This window comes from Schistocerca nitens, chromosome 2 (assembly GCF_023898315.1).
Source record: "Schistocerca nitens isolate TAMUIC-IGC-003100 chromosome 2, iqSchNite1.1, whole genome shotgun sequence".
NCBI classification, from domain to species: domain Eukaryota; kingdom Metazoa; phylum Arthropoda; class Insecta; order Orthoptera; family Acrididae; genus Schistocerca; species Schistocerca nitens.
The window spans coordinates 492,700,647-492,706,365 of NC_064615.1; the positions used below are offsets into that span (position 1 = coordinate 492,700,647).

The 5,719-nt window shown below is 45.7% G+C and overlaps 1 non-coding gene across 1 annotated transcript; it reads left to right on the top strand.

Annotated features, from left to right (window-relative positions):
• Positions 1-3,777: 3,777 nt before the first annotated feature.
• On the top strand, positions 3,778-3,849 carry Trnap-agg (transfer RNA proline (anticodon AGG)). The gene has a single exon. It is a non-coding gene; the product is annotated as a tRNA-Pro (tRNA).
• Positions 3,850-5,719: the final 1,870 nt, after the last annotated feature.

Here is a 5,719-nt window from a genome sequence, read left to right on the forward strand (position 1 = left end):
CGCTTTATCGGTACAACTGCAGTCTGATGCTTGATGACCAATGTCTCTCATTTGTATTATTAAAAAGCATACTTGACACTAATTCATATTTTATTGTTTTCAACAGTTTTTATTCGTAGGACGATACTAGCGATATCTGCTACGTGTGCCACTTAGCCAGGTGAAAGTAAGCAAGTGTTATAGGTCCGACTACAATAAAAATTCAACACTTTCAATGAGAAGGGTGTGCCTGTTTATTCATTAATAATTTGTCAAATCGTGGTTCTATATTTGAGACACAGATCACCAAATCATTTTCTAGTTGAAGTCTATTTCTCTTCTTAGTTTTTATGTTGACCACTGAAGAGAACGCTAATTCACAAAGGTAGGAAGTGGCGAATGGCACTAATGATTTCAAAGCTTCCGTTGCCAGCTGTGGAAATTCTTCTTTTCTCTTCATCCAGAAGACGCCAATCTTTTGCGAATTAAATTCCATTTTGAGCATCCCGTCAGCTAGCTCAGATCAGCCAGTTGTACTGACATATCAAAAAAAGGATTTAGTATCCATCTATGACCGTTGTCAGCGCCAGAGTTCAGCTCTGGAAATTAACTTAACAGTTTCTCTTCCAAATTATGTAAGCTCTGCAGCATGCAAGGAATGTGAAAACTTAGTACCACCGACTGGTCCATTGCAATTTCTTCGACAATCGTCTGAATACAAGGGAAAGACTCAAACATCGTCTTTTGGTAAAACGTTGACCAAAAACTAAGTTTAGCGAGGAATCCTTTGATTTTATCCTTAGCTGTTATAATGTTTTGTTCTTTCCGTTGGAGGCTCTTATTTAAAATATTTAGGTGGCTAAAAAGATCCGTGAGAAATGCTAATTTTAATAGCCAAACAGGCTCACAAAAGCAGTTCGCATATCCAGATTTAGAATCTTGCAAGAACATTAACAATTCACCTTTTAGTTTCAGAGCTTGTGTCAATACCTTTACGTTGGAAAGCCGCCTGAACTCCTTTTGAATGCCAGCTCCTGTCGATAGCACTCATTACTTCATGATGCTAAAGTGCTAGTTACGTTTCACAAAAACGATATTTTTTGAATCCGTGTTGGCTATTTGTCAAAAAAATCGTTTTCTTCTAGGTAATTCAATGTTCGAATACAGAATATGTTCGAAAATCCTACTGCAAATCGACGTTAGTGACATGGGTCTGTAATTCCTGATTACTCCTGTGTTCTCTCTTGGGTATTGGTGTGTCTTGCGCAGCTTTCCAGTCTCTGAGTACGGATCTTTCGAAGAGCCAGCGGTGGTGTATGATTGCTTATTGTGGAGTTATTGTATCAGTGTATTCTGAAAGGAACCTGTTCAAAAATGGTTCAAATGGCTCTGAGCACTATGGGACTCAACTGCTGAGGTCATTAGTCCCCTAGAACTTAGAACTAGTTAAACCTAACTAACCTAAGGACATCACAAACATCCATGCCCGAGGCAGGATTCGAACCTGCGACCGTAGCGGTCTTGCGGTTCCAGACTGCAGCGCCTTTAACCGCACGGCCACTTCGGCCGGCCGAACCTGTTTGGTACACAATCTGGACTGGAGTACTTGCCCTTATTAAGCGATAAGCTGTTTCGCTACACCGAGTATATCTACTAAGTTACTCAGTTAGGCAGTTGTTCTTGATTCGAATTGTGGAATATTTACTTCTTCCTCTTTGGTGAAGGAAACCGTAGTTAGCATCTCACACTGAAGTTCGTGCTAAATTTCGAGCTTCCGAAAAACCACGCCAGTCTTGGGAGTCTTGCGTTCTTTTAAATTTGACATAGGCCTACTTTCTTTCGTTGCTTGTGCAACCAATATCTTTAGGAAGGCGTCAAACGAATATTATTATCTGCTTTTTGAAACAGATGTTTCTTGCGCTTACTTTCGGTGGGTTTGGGTGTGAGTTTTGCTACGACAACCTTGTGGTCACTAATCCCTGTATCCGCCATGATGCTACCGAGCGAAGTGGCGCAGTGGTTAGCACACTGGACTCGCATTCGGGAGGACGACGGTTCAATCCCGCGTCCGGCCATCCTGATTTAGGTTTTCCGTGATTTCCCTAGATCACTCCAGGCAAATGCCGGGATGGTTTCTTTGAAAGGGCACGGCCGACTTCCTTCCCCATCCTTCCCTAATCCGAGCTTGTGCTCCGTCTCTAATGACCTCGTTGTCGACGGGACGTTAAACACCAATATCCTCCTCCTCCTCCGCCATGATGTTCCCTGTTTGCTCAGGAAGAGAGGTCGAGTATGTTTTCGCAACCGTTTACACTTACAGTGAGCTCCTGAACTAATTGCCCAAAACAATTTTCTGAAAAAGCATTCAGCACGATTTCGGATGACATTTTATGCCTTCCACAGACTTTAAGTATGTATTTTTGCCAACATATAGAGGGTAGATTGAAGAAATGATATTCATATTTCTTTTAATTAACAAGGCGCAGAACACGGGGCAGCGAAGCCCGAAGCCTGGTATTGCATAAGATCGGTGCAGCCTTATGACGAACGTCGTTTCGGACGAACCGAGGCCAACGTTGGCCTCGGGACGAAATTTAAACTGTACTTCGTGACAGTTTTTTCATATGTCCAACATACAAACACTTGATGTCAATGAATTCTACACATTTTGCTTCTCATTAAAGCATCAATGTCATTTACCACTTTCTGAGCAAAAATATGGTTCAAATGGCTCTGAGCACTAAGAGACTTAACTTCTGAGGTCATCAGCCCCCTAGAACTTAGAACTACTTTAACCTAACCAACCTAAGGACGTCACACACATCCATGACCGAGGCAGGATTCGAACCTGCGACCGTAGCGGCCGCGCGGTTCCAGACTGTAGCGCCTAGAACCGCTCGGCCACCCCGGCCGGCCCTTTCTGAGCACTGTTAATTCGAAGAAATTAGTTTATTTGTAGTCTGTGAGTGAGCTTCCGTGGGTAGATTTCGGTCTCATAACTGCGGACGAAGTTTATGGAACATGTATGTAGATCCAGACGGAAATTTATGGTGAGAGCAATTTTTATACGAGACTTGTAGACGTATTTTATTACGAAATCTATCACGAGACTGCCTGTCGCACAGTAGGTCAACACGTTCTAACTAACTAGACACTCTACACTCACGTCTTCTAAGTTGATGATGGAGTGTCTGCCTTCGCGCTGAAGTTCCTATTTCGGCCATAATGTTACTTTTCATCGATTTAATAAGAGCTACTCCCAGTTTTAAGCATCGTATCAGTAAGTATATTCGCTTGCGACCAAGGCTCCGACGAACTTAACATCGATAATTCTCCTGAAAACGGCGCACAGTTTGCACTTCCCCTGCGCTACATAATGGCGTCTGACCGTCTCATTTTCGCTCACTAGCCAGCCGGCGAAAGAGCGGGTGCCCTCTTGGTTTCCTAGCCGCCTCGAACAGGCTTGCTCTAGGTAGTAACCACACAGATAACTAAAATAAGTCGCTCCTGTTTGAAGCTCGAAAACAATAATTCTCTAACTAACGGTGTACTCGCCCGAACTGCTACAGGAATGTAAGGAGGTGTCTCAGTGACGGTCTTACCGATCTGCCTGTTGCGTCTATACAGCACACCGGACATCGGCCCAGCAGCCTGGTGGGGCTGCTTAGCGAATCTGGCAGAGTGGGAGAGGCTCGGGCCGGCGCCGCTCCCGGCCTTGGCAGCCAGCCACGCAGCCGCTCAGAACTGGGCTACTCTCTCCACAGCGAGGATACCACACGAGAAACTTCTCGTATCGGCGGCTCGTTGGTCTAGGGGTATGATTCTCGCTTAGGGTGCGAGAGGTCCCGGGTTCAAATCCCGGACGAGCCCGTATTTTTTGATTTCCCACAAATATCTCGTAGAGTCACTAAACAGACTCGGGTTTGGGCAAAAATTCATCACAATCATCCAGAAGATACTAAGTACTGCGAGATCGACAGTAATAATCAATGGTTGGAAAACAAAACTGATAAAACTGGACAGATCCGTGAGACAAGGCTGTCCATTGTCAATGGCTCTATTCGCTATAGCACTGGACCCGCTGCTGCGGAAACTCACAAATGACATCAGAGGATTCTCCGTAGGAGACAAAGCAGTAGCATGTATAGCCTTCGCTGGCGACCTAGGCATCTTTATTGAAGATCAGGAAGATACTGGGAGAGTAGAAACCATCATGAACGCATTCCAAAAAGCGTCAGGCGCCCAAACCAACCGCATAAAAACAGTACTACTGCCGATAGGGAATCAACGACTCAAACCAGACATGCAGTGGTACAAAATAGCAGAAAGCCATAACGTTCTTGGAATATTTATACAGTCTTGTCCACTTAGAATGGCCTCATACAACTGGAGAGACGTGCTACACACCATAAAGGTCTCTCCAGACAGCACACAAACCGGAAACTAACAATCCACCAGAAAACAGACCTGATAAACACGACGATCCTGTCGAAAGCATGGTACCTGGCGCAAATCTTAAGCATCCCGACAGAAATTGCGCGAGCCGCTACGAGCGCAGTGTACTACCTGTCGTGACGTCGAAATATATTCAAAGTGGCGCAAGCAACGTGCTCGCTGCCAACGAAAGAAGGGGGACTAGGTCTGGTTGATATAAAGACCAAATGTGCAGCCCTTCTACTGAAACGAACGCTCGCCATCCAGGACAATAACCCTGACAGCGTCACAGCCAAGATAATTGCAGGATACAAGCCCGCATCAGAAGAAGCGCCGGTCGACACGAGGCACATTCCCTTCAGAATGCGACACGTTAGGCTGCACTATGCCAACAAAAGCTACGGTCTGGACATCGTGGCGAACCCCAGCCACAGAACAGCCAAGAGAATATACTGGGCCCTCAGGGGGAAGCCGGCAAAAAAAATTGAAAACAAACTCCCGCAATACAATTGGGAACAAATATGGGGAAACGTCTCGGAAAACGTGTTGCCTGAACATGCGAAGGAGACATGGTACAAAATAATTAACAGAACGGTACCAACCAACCAAAGACTAGCGGAGATAAAACTCGTCGCAAGTGACAAGTGTGACGTATGTGGCATGACCGACACCCTCGAGCACCGATTCACCTTCGGGAATGCCATCAACATCTGGGAAGCGTGCCAGCAGATGGTGGCCCACATCAACAGAACGGCGCCGGGAAGCATCACAGTGGAAGCAATCACCGCCCCAGACTACAACCCATTTCCACGACCCAAGCGACTGGCGACTCTCTGGATCCTCGCCATGACGGCACACGCCATCGTAGCGCGGAGGCAGACCGACCAGCTGGCCTTCCTGATGGACCTCTGGGAGGAGAACAAGACGGCCCAGCAGCACAGGCGCTACCACGAGAACTTCAAAAACTTCCTGCAGATTCCACTGCAGACAACAATCGCCAGAGTCCTTCCCAGCCTGTGACCCTCAGCACCGCCACCTCACCACAAGAATAATGTGTGCAGTGATAGTGAATAAGTGCAACAGAAAAGATAAAGTGCTCTCTCCTCTCGCATCAAATAGTGAAGTATAGTAGTATAAAATGTTTTGTCTTAGTGAATTCAGTGATACAAAGTGCTTCTCACCGAACATCTGTCATGCTCGCAGCCAAAACAGTGTCACAAGTATGCCCAGTAGTACTACCAGTTTTGTTTAATTAACTTTTTTTCCGTTATTTGTACTATACTGACTAGGAAACAAGCATTACTTA